Below are 15,143 nucleotides of genomic sequence, written 5' to 3' on the forward strand. Positions count from 1 at the left end.
TGGAGTCTTGCATCTCCCGCACACAGCAGTTTAATTTAAGAAGGTAACGTCTAAAGGACTCCTGGCACATAGAGTTCTTTCCTTCTCAGAAAAGAGTAGCTACTGTTTATTCACACAATTATTACAGTTAGGTACATAAATACGATATTCCATTGAGTATTCTCAAAGGTGTTTAAATTCCGCCGCGCGAAGTTCTAGAAAACCTTTTTCTGAAGAGAAATCGGCAGACGTCTCACTAACAGTGATACAGGTGAGTCCCCAGCCCCTCAATGCACATGGGCCCAAGGGGTGACACTCAGCACATTAGGAACGGCCTCCATGCAGGACCCAGAAATCAGGACTTGATGCCTGCACGGGCACCCGCCACTGGGCTTCCTTCCACACCGCCCACTGCCTGCCCTGGAACCCACGTGGGGCCCCGGGCACACAGGCATCCCTGATGTCAGCGGGCCTCCCAACCAAGTCCTGGGCCTTGGCCCTCACGCAGACCTGCTCCCGGTTACTTCTCCAAGTAGCGCAGCTCTCCGGGGCCCACGTCCAGGCGGCTGAGTCCTTGGGCCAAGGACGTGGCTTCCCCAAGCCACACAGGCCCCAGAGGTGGCCTCTGCGAGCCAGCGGTCCCGGCCACGTGCTTCAGGGCAGCAAATGCCACCACCCGGCCACGAGGGATGGACCCAGGGCCCCTCAGGGAGAGTCCGTACACATCCCCTCGGCTGGAGGGCTCGGAACAGAGCAACGTGCCTTGAGATAACACAAGGAGAGGCCAGGTGTGCACACAGCGAGTGTGGCACGTCTGCTGGGGCATACGCACCAGGAAGGGAAGCGTGAGAGAGGAGCTGCCCCGGGACCCGCGCCCAACCCCTGATCTGTTTCCACTGCCTCCAAACCATGCAAACCGTCCCAGCCAAGCGCTGGGGCGACACACGGGCGCGGGCGCCTTGGGGTCACGTTGTGTTTGCCCTGGCTTCCCTGCACAGGAGACCGTGGCAGAGTGTCCCTGAGGGGAAATGAGACGTGGAGATGAACCCCCCTGACGGAGAGGGCACCTGCGGGACCGTTGTCAGTGAATGATTTTCTTCAAGGAAAAGAAAACTAGGTGGGTCAAAAAAGTGATCTCCATGGGGCTAGATTGTGAGATAAAACGTAACCACACAGCGATTCTTGGAGCAGAGAGCGTGGGCCACACAGGTCACGAGACGGCACTGCACAAGGCCAGACCGTCACCGCCCTGCCACCCTCCCGCCCTTCCGTGTTGGGCACACACAGGATCCTCGGGGCCAAGACGGCCCCAGGCAGCGCAGCACCCAGTGGGATCCTGAGATCTGGCTGCCCTCCCCCAACAGAATTCCAGAGGGTGCAGAAGCAGGTACACGCACAACCACGTGCCATCCACACCATTCCGACAGGCCCCTTGGTCCTCCCTGACATCTCACACACTACACACTAAAAATGCCATAAAACAGACCGTTAAGAACCAAAGGATAATCTGGGACCCCTGCTGGCCCCTATGGGCCTGGGAAGCTGCAGGACAGGGAGGGAGGCACAAGCCCGGACGTGCACTCTCACGCCAAGCCCTGGACGGTGCTGGGGGCCGTGAGCATCCTCGGGACCAAGGAGGGAGCCAGGCCCTGGCCTGAGAGGGGAGCCTGGCTGCTGGGCACCGCCGTCTCCAAGCTGGTCAGATCTCACTGCTTCTATTTACTTTGAAAAGAATAACTGTTTCTTGTAGGTGGTTAGAGCAGAGGCACTGAGATTTTAAAAAGGACATTTGGGCCTTAGTCAGCTCGGGCCTCAGCTGTGCAGAGACGAGAAGAAACTGGCTCTCCACAGAGACAATCTGTCACAACCAGGCCGTGTTAAACGTATGTGGGGAACAGAGCCCTTGCGCCTATGGAGCTAAACCACCATCACTTGTGCTCATGACCTGCACGTGTGGACGGCAGCCAGCCAAGGACCCCGGGTGTCACCCACGTGGGAATCGCCCATGGTACATTCAGTTGGGGGCATTGAGGAAAAAGAATCCTCACAGCAACTGCAAAGCTAAGTACCAGAACGTGGGCTAAGCACCTCACGCCTGTCTCATTCGGACCTCACACCAGCCGTCCAGAGGAGGAATGGTTACAACCCACGTCATGGACTCACAGCAGGAGACTTTGCCCCTGACAGACTCAGAGGACCAGCTTGTGCTCCTGGCCCAGCCACGTCTCTGTCACACCCTCCTCTACGTTTCCGTGTGTGTGCATATGCGCCTGTGAGCACGTGTCCATGTGTGTTTGCACACGCACACGTGTGTGTTCGTGTACGTACACACCCATGCATGCCTGCTGATGTGGGGAGAGGGCCCGTGCTGAGGAGGCCTGGCGCTGGATCCGTGTCCCATGTGCACCTCCACAGGTGACCCCTCAGCCCCCGGGGCCCGGCTCACCCTTTCTACATGGAGAGGAGACACCAGGCCCCGTGAGACGGGCTGCATCCAGGGACAAGGTGAGAGGGCCATGCACTCTGAGAAGCAGGTGTGTCAACTTTGAAAGAGAGACCCCTGGGGGGCCGGGGAGGGAGGGGGCTTCTGGCATCCCCACGAGGCCGCAGCGGGGGAAGGACAGGTGGGAGCTGGTGACGTGCTGACGGCACCAGGGCACCATCATCACTGACCGTGGAGGGGCCCTTCAGAGGAGGGGCCACAGCTGCCTCCTGCCCGCTCTTGGGTCCCAACGAAGTGTGACCATCGTGCATCCTTCCTCGAGGCTGCCCAACCCCAAAGCAGCCATCAGGGACCGTGTGCCAGGATGTCCACAGGGGGGAAAGGGAGCCTGGAGGCAGCCCTGAAAACGTTCTACGGAGGAAATCCTAAACCCACCGGTGATGAGAAGCTCCGGAACAGCCCAAAGCCTTCTGCCAGGTCCCCCAACCTGCCTCCACTCTGTGACACAGAACCACGGTTTTAGGGTTCAAGGGAAACAAGAGACGTCCTGCTCACATGTCCCTTAGACAGATTTACTAACGTGAAAGCACAAAAAATAGCAAGTTGCCTTGATTACCTGGGGTTTAAGCATCACAGAGTGAAGCTGGTGGCTGTTTACCAACAGGAGCAATGCCTGACAACACGCTGAAAGGGCAGTAACGCGATGACCCTCACTCAAAAGAGCCAAAAGTTTTCATCTGTAAACTCTGGTAAGAGATCAGAAAGTAGAAAAACCCGAGCTCCCGACACTACAGGGCAGATGGAAGGTACGTCATGAGCCACTCATTGCTGCGCCCTCTCCCACAGGACTAGCTTTGCTCTTGCTGGAAACATTTCTCATGAGTACGTATCTGTGTAAATATGGTCAGTCCCGGTCCAGTGAGGACAGGGGGAAACTCAGGCTGAGATGGGGAATTCCGTGATTTAACTTTTGGAAACTCCTGCAAGAAGGTTTCATTTTGGATTTTTGTTTGTTTACTTGCTTCAGTTTAATCAACATGGGAACGATAAACGCGGACTCACCTCGGCATGAAATCCCTTGACCTTCGATAATCTGTTTGCAAACCCCACAGACTCTGGCTTTTTTAAAGGCCTTGTTCTTAAAACTGTGCAGACTCGAAGTTAATTCTTCTGGCTGAAAAAGTAGAGAGAGAAAGTGTCAGCTCTTCCATTCGTAGTCCGTTTGCTCTTTCTCTTCCCTTTCAGGAGATAATAAATCCAGCCGAGTTGGTGAAGGGTTGAAACAGGAACTTGACCAGGCAAACAGAAAAGAACAAGACAGCATCCTGCCAAGGCTGGGATCCCAGGGGCCTGGGATGCCCCGTCAGCACGCCCGGTGCCAGGGCCCTGGTGGCGGCCCACACGCTACCAGTTCATAATCGCCTGGGTGAAGGGCTTATGTGATTGCGTATTAGCTTACAAACTGCAGGCTTACTGCTTCTGTGACAAAGGAATCCACATGCATTCCCAGAATCTTAACGCTTCTTCCTCTGGAAGAAACGATCAGCAAACAGCACAATTATAGCAGAGGTCACTAACCAACTGGCCTTCCTGGCCACTTAGCCTCTCTGAACTGCTGTACTGAGGAGAAGCTGTCACCAGACCAGGGTGACAAGATAGCAGTTCCTCCTTAAACCTGGTACAGAACTGAACCCATTACACACACCGGCACTGGGACGAGGGGAAACACTTACGCACCAAATCCGTGTCTGGAGCGTCAAGGCTCATAGCTGTAGCTGAGAATCTTATAAAAATTCAATTTGCCTTCGAAACCAAACACCGATCATATTCCCATTTGCTGATATGTGACAGTGTATTCTAACGTAACCTGTATCCACATGGACTCACAGAGGCCATGACTCACACCAGAATAGCTAAAATTCATTAAGATGACATGTTACCGAGAATGGGAGACAAACGGTACAACTACTTTGGAAAACGGCTTGACAATTTCTCATACATATTTTTAAACCTACACCAATCTTATGACTCAGCAATTCCACTCTTACAGACACCAAAATACATATGTCCACAAAGACACGTGCAATAACGATCAGAGCCACCTTATTTAAAACTGCCCCAAACAGGAAGTAACCCAAATGCCCATCACAAGGAGCTGGATAAACAAACCATGGTATATTCATAAAATGGAATATCATTTGGGTATACACAAGAGCAAGCTACTAATACGTGTAACATCACGGATGAACATCAAAAGCATTATTACGCTAAATGAAAGAAGTCAGACACGAGCACACAGTGAAAGATTCTCTTTATAGGGTGTTCATGAACAGGTAAATTAACCTATCTAGTGCCTCAGAGGCAGGAAAAAAATTAGGTGAGCTCTACAAATGCCCCAAATTCCTACATGGAGAAAGCTTCCAGGATGCAGAGAGGGAAGGGGGAACCAGTGTACTACATGGATTGAAGGAAAGGAGTTAAGAATTCAGGCTGGGGCTTCCCTGGTGGCGCGGTGGTTGAGAGTCCTCCTGCCGATGCAGGGGACACGGGTTCGTGCCCCGGTCTGGGAGGATCCCACGTGCCGCGGAGCCACTGGGCCCATGAGCCATGGCCACTGAGCCTGCGCGTCCAGAGCCTGTGCTCCGCAACAGGAGAGGCCGCAGCAGTGAGAGGCCTACCGCCAAAAAACAAACTTCCTAGGATATACAAAAGCTGAAAGCTGAAATAATTTATCACCAGCTGACACGTACACAAGACATGTTAAAGACAGGCTGGGCGAAAGGAAAATGATATCAGATGGAAATACAGCTTTACACAAAAGAATGAAGACCACTAGAAACGGTAATTACATGGACAAATATGTAAGATTTTTCACTTATTACTTAAAACTCCCTAAAAGAAAATTCACTGTTTAAACAAAAACTAATAATGATGTGATGTGAGGTTTAACGTAAGTAGAAGTAAAATTTATGATAAAATAGCACAAAACTCAGGAAAGGAGAAATGGTAGTATACTACTGTAAGGCTCTCATAATATACGTGAAGTAATAACACTAACACTTGAAGGTAGACTGTGACAAGCTAAAAAAGTATAATATAAACCTTAAAGCAACTACTAAAATAATGAGTTATAGGTAATAATACAACAAAGAAGATAAAACAAAGTTATTTTAAAAGTTCAATTAACTTAAAATGATAAAAAAAAAAGAGAAAAAGCTGTAATAAAGAACAGGTGAGAGGAATGGAAAACAAGTAGCAAGATGATAGATTTAAACCTCACCATATTAGTAATCACATTAATGTAAATAGTTTAAATCTCTTAATTAAAAGGCAGGGATTGTCAGATTATTTTTTTTTTCAAAAAAGACAAAGGATAGAAAAATATACAATGATAATGTTAATCAAAGGAAAGCTGAAATGACTATATTAATAACAAAGTCGATTCTAGATTAAAGAACATTCCCAATGATATAGAAAGGCACTGCATAATGATGAAAGGGTAAAAGCAACAAGAGAATATAACAAACCTGAACAGTTATGTATCTAATAACAAAACTTTCAAAACATATGAAACAAGAACTGATAGAATTGCAAACAGAGATAGGCAAACATACACAGTCTGAAATTTCATTACCCCTTGTTACAGACTGAACTGTGTCCCCCAAAATTTCATATATTGAAGCCCTAACCTCCAATGTGACCATATTTGAAGATGGGGCCTTTAAAGAGGTAATCAACATTAAATGAGGCCATAAGGGTAGGAAACTAACCCAAGAGGGCTGGTGTCCTTATATGAAGAAGAGACACTAGGGAAGCTTTGCACACAGAGGAAAGTTCATGTGAGGACACAGTGAGAAGGTGACCATCTACAAACTAAGGAAAGAGGCCTTGGGAAAAACCAAACCTGTCAATACCTTGATCTGGGACTTCCAGCCTCCTGAACTGTAAGAAAATAAATTTCTGTTGTTTAAGCCACCCAACCTGTGTTATTTTATTACGGCAGCCCTAGCAAACTAACATACCCTTTCTCAATAATTAATAATTATTTTTATCAATAATAATAATTGATAATTATTGCAGAAAATAAGCAAGGATACATAAGCTCTGAACAATAGTATCAAAAACTTGACCTAACTGACATTTATAGAACATTTGACCTAACAGCAGCAGAATACACATTGTTTTCAAATGCATATGGAATATTTAGCAAGGTAGACCATATTCTGGGACATAAAACAAGTCTAAATAAATTTAAACGTATTCAAGTCATACTAAATATGTTCTCTGACCACAATGGGATTAAATTAGGAATCAGAAACAGAAAGATCTCAGTAAAATTCCCCAAGTATCTGGAAACTAAATAACACACTTCTAAGTAGTGCATAAGTTGATACATCATAGCTAACTGGGTTTCTCCCAAGAATGCAAGTTTGGTTGGTTTTACATTCAAATGTCAATCAATTAACTAAAACAAAACAAAACACAACAACAACAACAAAAAAACCTCTTATAAAATCTAACTTCCATTTCCTGGTAAAAAAGCCAAATAGGAATAACAAGGGACTTCCTCAACTTCATAAAATTGTCTATGTGAAACCTACAGCAAACATCATACTTAACGATGAAAGACTAAATGCATTCCCTTTAAGATCTGAAACAAGGCAAGGTTTTCTGCAATCAATATTTCTATTTAACCTTGTCCCAGAAGTTCTAATCAGGCAAGAAAAGTAAATAAGAGGTATCCAGTTTGGGAAGGAGAAAGTAAAAACTGTCTTTAATCGCTGATGACATCACTGTTTATGGAGAAAACGCTGATGAAATCTATGAAAAAGCTCCAGAACTGACAAGTGAGTTTAGCAAAGATGAAGGATACAAGATCAATGAATGTACAAGCTGACTGTATTTCTACATACCAGCAATAAACATCCAGAAATTGAAATTCGAAAAATATCACCATTTATATTAGTATCAAAAATATGAAATACTTAGGGATAAATCTAACAAGACTGCAAAAGACCTCTAAACTAAAAACTACAAAACACTGTGGAAAGAAATTAAAGAAGATATAAATAGATGGAGAGATATACCATGTTCATGGGTCAGAAGACTCAATGTAATTAAGACACAATTCTTCCCATAGAATCTATAGATTCAACAAAATCTCAATCAAAATCCCAGAAGGTTCTTTTTTTATAATCGGCAAACTGATTCTAAAATTCATATTTAAATGCAAAGCACTTAAAACTCCCAAAACAACTTTGAAGACTGCACATATTTAAGTGTACAATGTGATGTTTTCTATTATATTTTGAAAATGTGTCTTTAGTATAAAAACATTAAACAAGAGTTTCAAAGAAAGTATGTTCTTGGGATTCTACATAACTAATAAATATGAGGTACTGAATGAACACCTTGAATCCTAATTTTCAACAAAGCAAACGCTCCTCTGATACTGATAAAAGGAAAAGCAAATACGCAGCACACAGACCACAACCCCGTATTCCTTGACCAACGGCTGACAAGGAGAACCCCATGTGCAACTACTAATGGACTGGAATTGGCAGAGAACCCTTTCCAACATGCCATTCCAACTTTAAAGCGTGCTTTGCCCATCCCCAAACTTTCCCCTGCTATTCAAATGGTCTAGAATGCTGGTAACTTCTAGTTTTCTATTGTGACCATTTCTAGTCCCACCCTCCCCGAAGTCCTTCCTGACCACTTCAAGTTCCTCAGGAATCCTACAGCAGTCTCATCACTCAATCACATATCCCCTGGTGTTGATCCTGTCAAGCCTGTCAAATGAGGCAAAGTGTCCTGCACCACGGTTCTGCCACCTGCAGTACGAGCTCTATGACCCAGGGCAAGTCATACCTCTCTCCGAGGGAAAGGATACCGCCCCCTCCTACCTATTAACCAAGCTACTGTAAATAGTCAAATGCTACGGCAGGTACCAGTTATGAACACTGGCCGTCTATGGGAATCACTTGGGCAGAGTTTTTAAAACAGCGGTGCCTAAGCTCCACCCCAGACCAATTAAAACAGATTATCTGGAGGTGGGACCAGACGACAAATTTTTTCAAATCTCCTCCAGGGATTCTGAGCTGCAGCTGGGACTGAGAGCCTCCACTAGATAATGGACCACACTATAGGAAGCTATTCCTCCTACGTGGTAAGGCACTGTTATTACGTGCTTGTTCACGTGTCTGTTTCTGGTTTTCTCAAGAGACTGTATACTTTTTGATAGCAGGACTCTTGTACTCCATGCCTATAAAAGAGGGACGAAGGTACCGCTATCATGAAGTTCATGACATTGGCAGGGCCCTTCTGTGCTGTAACCACTGCTCAACAAACGGGGCACCAGCATGCAAGATCAAGACCACACAGCCAACAGATAAGGGATATGGGCTCAGACCCAGTCTCCACCCGGGTCTCAAGCTCAGACAGGAGTCGGCATTCAGGTAGCTGACAAACACAGCCCTCCATCGTAATCCCGCCAGCTGGTACATACTCGCCCCCTCCCTCATATTTCAGTTACTTGTTTACACGCCTTCTCTCCCGTGTAATTTCCTAGAGGCAGGACACCACGCGCTTATCCATGTGTCTTACGAGGCCCCCGCACAGTGCCTGGCAGACAGTGAACCACGGACCCTCAATTAATATTTGTTGACTGAATGAACTGGCCGTATTCTGTGGGCCAGCGGGGTAGACTGTGACCTTTTATTCCTTGCAAATACCTTTATTATAACGAGGGAGAAAGAGGCACTGTGTTCCTGTGATATTCTTGCGGGCCGGGCGACAGCTAGAAGCCTGGAGGAGGGAAACAGCAGAGGTGCTGTAGGGAGGCCGAAGCCATTTCAATGGCTGGATGGCGGAGGAATTCATTTCAGATAGTGTAATAACATCTGCTCACGCTTCATCTGTACATAACATCTCCATTGTGAAGTGAGCCTAGACAGGATTAGACTGCCTTTGTTTTCACCTGATACTGTGCTTTCATTTCTCCCAAAGAGGCGGGGCCAGTGAGTGCAGGGGGGAGGGGGGAGACGGGGAGGGGGGAGGGGGGAGACGGGGAGGGAGGGGGAGGCCAAAATGCTGCAGCATTTAGCAGGCTCAGTTCAGGAATCTAAATTGCATTTAATTGTTAGGAGCAGGCAGTTGGAAGGGTAGAGAGCAAGGCTGCGGGTTCCACAAGGACTCCCTGAGGGGTTCAGGGTAATTAGTGCCGGTCTTGATTGTGAGGTCTCTTTTTAGAAAGAAAAATCTCTGCAGAATTGAGCGAGTTTAAGTGCTCCACAGCAGCGCAGAAGGGTAACCTTCGGCTCTGCGAAAATGCAAAACCTCACAGACCTCTCTGCTAGGTTCTCTGGGCTAATGTTCCGGAAGCAACAGTTACCCACACAAAGGCTAAATTAGCACAATCCAGCTATATTTTCCTTCCAGGAAAGAGGATTTAGGTGTGGGTTTTCATACCTGGAAGCTTTCAGTAGCATTCTAGGGGGGGCAGATACTGAGCAAAAACACCAAGCAACTTGACTCTGAAGTTAAATGCGAAAAAAACTTCCCGCATAGGCAGAGTGGACCCCAAACCTCTGGGGTGTTCCTGCCCAGAGATGTTTCCACCCACCAGCAGCCACAGGACCCAGGGTACAGGGACACCCTCTGCATACCACACACTGTCCCTAAGCTTCCCAGCAACAGTGTTTGTTAAACTAAAAACAGAATGCAGCACAACTCAAAGTGATGTGAAGTAGCTGACATTTTGACAAACTCTCACTCCTCAGAACCTTACATAAATTTCCGGGAAGACGAATGCAATAAATGCCTAATTATTAGACTCAGAGAAAGGACTGCTGAACCCAGTAAGGAGCCGCCTCCCGGCATCTGCTCTGTTTAATTCAAACGCCATGGAGGACCGTCCCAGGACCAGGTATCGTTACATGGCTCTGGTTAACTTACATTTCTGCAACAATGCTAGTGCACCCTCACATACCCATAGAGCTAAGCACCCTCTTCCTTTGCAAGAAACACAGGCTACGAAGCGAGTCCGCGAAATTGCCAATGTCCTACTTCCATTCCAGGAAAGGAGTCCAAGGAAGTGTGTTCAAGAGGGAGTTGGATTAGAAAATTAAGCCAGAACTGTCCCCCACCCCATGTGGGCTCACCAGGGCGCCGCCGGCCTCCCACCAGGCAAAGCCCTGATCTCCCTCTCTCTTCCTTTCCTGCGCAAGTAACACGCGCATACACGGCCACACGCGGGGGGACACGCGCGCGGAAGCGCACACGCGCGCACAAACAAGGACACACGCGCACTCGCGCACACATGAGCACGCGCAGAGACAAGGGCACAGGAGTGAACGAACGTGCACGCGCAAACAAGAGTGCACGGGCACCCGTACACACTTGCACGTCGGCACTCAGAGTGGGGTACGCGGGCACACACGAGCACACGCGCACACCAACCCAAAAGTGCCCCCACCCCGTCCCAGCGCCCGGCGCGCCCGCGTCGCCGCTCCCAGCACCCTGACCCTTGCTCCAGCGCCCCTCCCCCGTCTCGGGGCTCCCACTCACCTGGCGCCGGTGCCGGCGCACCCGCGCCCCGCGCGCGCACCCTCCAGGCGGCCCGGGTGTCAGGGCGCGCAGCCGCATGGCCGCCCTGGCCCCCGCGGAGAGCCGGGCCGGGCGAGGAAGGCAGAGGCAGGCGCGGACACCTCTCCGGCGGCGGTGCCAGGCAGGTATGCCTCCTGAGCCCCTGCGCCTCGGCTTCAGGAAAAGTTCGACCCCGTGAGCCGCGGAAAGAAGCGGCCGCCAACTCCAAGTCCACTCTGCCGTCAGAAGTCAGATGCCGGGAACAAAAGCCAGAAGAGTGAGCGCACGGTCCCCCGGCGCCCCTCCATCTGACACGAATTAGCCCTCCCTCCCCCACCCCAGACGCAGTTCCAGAGAGGAGGCAAAAGGCTTCTCAGCCAAACCCGGGAAAAGTGGAGAAGAAACGCCTCCTAGGGCAGGGCTGGGGGGCAAACCTTCCATTGCCCTCCGTCGCCCTCCGCCCTCCCACTGGATTTACCCCCGCCTCTGGCTGGAGTACAGCTTGACTAGGATTTCAGACCTCTCCAAGAATGCAGGCCCTGGGGCTTAAAATCAAAACCCGCAGGCTCTTTGCCTTCGGGGATTTTAAAATCTTGTATACTGTCCAGTAAACCTGCATCTGTAATGGTCAGTATCACTGGTAATCTACACTGCTAGCAAACAGTGGCTTTGGAGTGCAAAGAAGGAAAACTCTCATGCAGAAAGGCCTCTTTCCAATTTGCTTCTTCAACTGAGGAAAGCAAGCATTAGCAGCCTTGCCAAAGAGGGCTGAGAACCAGGTAGAGGTCCCAGCAAGCTCAAAGTGAACGGTTATGGCGCCTTGCACACCTGGGGTCTGGGATCCACCGCACCCCTCCGTCCCCTTCCCATCCAGAGTGCCATCCAGCTCCCAGCAAAGCACAACCCGTTTTCCTCTCTGGGTCTGTGATTTTAGAAGGAAATGAAAAGCCTGTTCTTATTTTTTTTTTAAGGAGATGGAGGTGACTGGGATGGTGGGGTCCAGGTGTCACACGAAGAGGTAGTCAGACACCTGGAAAGTGGAAGGGTCACTTCGCCTGAAGGACAGCCCAGAGGGGTGGGTGGGCATGATCCACAGACAGAATGGCCCTGTTTCGATGCCTGTCAGACCCCACAGGACTGACTTGTCTTGGGCTGGGGTCGTGGAGCAGTGGATCTAAGCTTTCCACCATGGAAAGCTCTGGCAACCCACTCCTGGGAAATGCTCCCTTGATCGTGGACATGTTCGGCTGGGGCCACGTCCTCCCTTCCGTGGGGTCCTGTAGAGGAGGTCCATGCATAGTAGCACATGGCCTCGGGAGCTGTATGGCCTCAGCCATAGCGGAACTGTGTGCCCTAGTGGCTTGGCTGGCCTCCACGCCCAGCCCAGGGTGCGATCCTAATGACCTGTGTTGGTGTAACACTTCAGATCTTCAACTCCGCTTGCAACTCCAAATGTCTTAGCTTCGGAGAGCAGTCTGGGTGGGCTAGACCTGGGCCTTTATGGTTAACACATGTGCGAATTCCAGCCATCAATTCAAAGGCCAGCATTAACCTCTCAGGTTCTGGCGCTGAATACCATCTTTCCATTTCTGGGGTGGAATAGCGAAGCTGCTCTTCAACTTTCAAACACACACACACACACACACACACACACACACACACACACACACACACACACACACAAACCAGGAACACACCATTCTGATTCCTTGCCTGGCAGCCACCCATTCATTCTCATTTCCCTCCATCCTTCAGGTAAGATGATTATTCATCTGTCTCTATAGTCATTTGTTCGTTTGTTCATTAATTCATTTTCTAGATTCATTCATTATTATTCACTTTTTCTACAGAGTAATTGAACTTTAGTTTTTGCAAACATCTCCCAGTGCTATTTCTTCATAGGTATCCCTCACCCCCATGTGACTGCAGGATCCCTAAGAACGCACATCTGTATCAGCTTCATTTGAGTCCCCAACATCTAACACAAGATGGAGCCCAGAGCCGTGTCTGCAAGCTGAGCTAGAAGCACATGATTCTGCTGTCTGGGGGCGCACGGTGCGAACACTTCTTCCAGACGTCAGCTGGATCCATCACCAGTCTCACCCATGGAACCAGCAGAAGGAACCTGAATCCCAGCAAAGAACCGGTAACTCCCAGAATGATAAAGCTCCTTGAACTCGAGGACCGGGCTCCACAGTCTGTGGGGCCCCTGGAAATGATGGTCCTGAGCACAGAGCTCCCAGGCCCGTGGCTAGCAGATTGGAAGACAAACAGGTGTTTTCACAGGGGACATCCGAATCTCCTCTCACTTGATCAAAAGGTACATCGTTCAGAAGATTCCCACACTTTATTACTAATAACCCGTCAGATGCATGCGACCACACCTCACAGATAATGACAACAAAGTGGGAACCAGGGACCAGAGACAGTCGTCGGGCTACAGCCCAGACCACCCCAGCCCAAACGAACTTCCCCGAATACAAAACTGGGACCCCTGTCGGATGCCCCGCTTTGCCAGCCGGCCCCCTCTCTAGCCCCCTAACCCTCCACCCTCCTGCACCAGCCGGCCCCACCCACCCCCAGGCTTCTCCTGCTCTGCGTCCCTCAGAGGCAAGCTGAAGTGTGAGGGTTTGAGGCCAGCTCAGCCTAGGGACCCCAGGGGACCCCAGGAACCAGGGCAGGTGCGGAGCCAGCTACTCTAGCCTCTCCGGACTCCCCCACTACTGTGCTGCCAGCCTGGCCTGCCCCTGGTAAGACGGCGGTCCTCCCTGATTCTCGCGGGCCGGACCGCCTGCCTCTGCCTTGCGGCTGCACCGAGTCCCCAGCAACAAAGGAGGTTCTTTGTGCTCAGGACGGACCTCAGGGGGCCCGGGGCCAGACTGTGCGGGCAAAGCTCCAACACCAGGCCTCGGGGCTGCGTCACCAGCCCGGGCTGGGAACCCAGACTGGGCCGGGGACAGAAGCCCTGCGGTGAGACCGACCCTAACACGGGATGCGGGGCTGGCCCATCCAGGACCCCGGGGTTCTCGTCCAACTGAGCGGAGGGAGGGCTGCTGCCACACGGCCCCTCGCCACACACTCACCCAGCCGTCCCGGAATGCTGGCGAGCAGCCTGTGTGTGCCTGGCGCCACGGGGACTCCGGTGACGAACGACTCCTCTTTACCTGATGGCAGAAGTATCTGCATGTGGCGTTATGAGGGGGCCCTGAGCCACTCATGGGACTTTCGGGAAAACAGGCGACGGGTGGGCTGAGACCTGGAGGAGAAGTGGACAGGAAAAGAGCCGGGGGACCAAGCGCTGTGCGTAAGGCAGGGTGTTTGCGTGAACTGAAGCACAGTGTGCGTTCGGGGCGTGGACCCCAGGCAGGCGGGCAGAGGCCGCATCCTAAGGGCGGGCATGGGGGTGGTGAGCTCGGTCCCCGGAGGAGTGGAGAGGAAGGGGACCCTCAGTGCAAGCCAGGGCCTGACCCCGAGGGCAGCGGGAATCTCTAGCGGTGAGCGGGAAGGAACCACGTGAACACCCTGTGTCCTGGGGACCACCTGGTGGTGAAGGGGTTTACTAACACGGAAAGGAAGAAAATGACAGTGATTGCTGTGTTGGGGGACTGGAATCGGATGCCGGTGTAACTCGTGGTTTCAATGTAGAGACACAGATACTGACAGAAATCAAAACTGATGCAAATGTGCACACGCACATGCACACACACCCATGCACAAGCATGCAGCCATATACACACATGCATATATACACTCCCCAGCTCTGTCCGTGGTGGGTGGCCTGAAGCGGCCCCCAACAGTAGTGGTTACATCCAGCACCCACGTCCCGGTTTTAAAGTACTGTTTCCCAGTGAAAGAAATCAGGGCTCCTTGGAGACATGGCTGGTTTCAGATCTGAGCCAGGGATACTACAAATGAACCTGCAATGTTTCTTTTGTTTGTTTTTGCCAGAGGGTAAAGGAATGCTCCCAGAATGACGGGGCTGCATCACCAGGGGACTGGAGTGGGCTTACAGAGATTGCCCCTGGCCAAACTTGGGACAACTTGAACATCGAAATGAATAGTGATAATATTGATTATAACCCATTCAATTAAATAGGAATTCATGAGTCCTACTGATAGAAATAAATAGCTAAAT

At 50.1% G+C, this 15,143-nt stretch overlaps 1 protein-coding gene across 1 annotated transcript in view; it reads right to left on the reverse strand.

Moving 5' to 3' along the window:
* Window positions 1–15,143, reverse strand: part of TNS3 (tensin 3) — a 227,344-nt gene that overhangs the window by 180,690 nt on the left and 31,511 nt on the right. The window contains exon 2 of the mRNA XM_060157465.1: window positions 3,485–3,596. The gene's annotated coding sequence lies outside the window, so the exon portion shown is untranslated. The remainder of the gene's footprint in view (window positions 1–3,484; window positions 3,597–15,143) is intronic.

The sequence above is a fragment of the Lagenorhynchus albirostris genome, chromosome 8 (genome assembly GCF_949774975.1).
Source record: "Lagenorhynchus albirostris chromosome 8, mLagAlb1.1, whole genome shotgun sequence".
NCBI classification, from domain to species: domain Eukaryota; kingdom Metazoa; phylum Chordata; class Mammalia; order Artiodactyla; family Delphinidae; genus Lagenorhynchus; species Lagenorhynchus albirostris.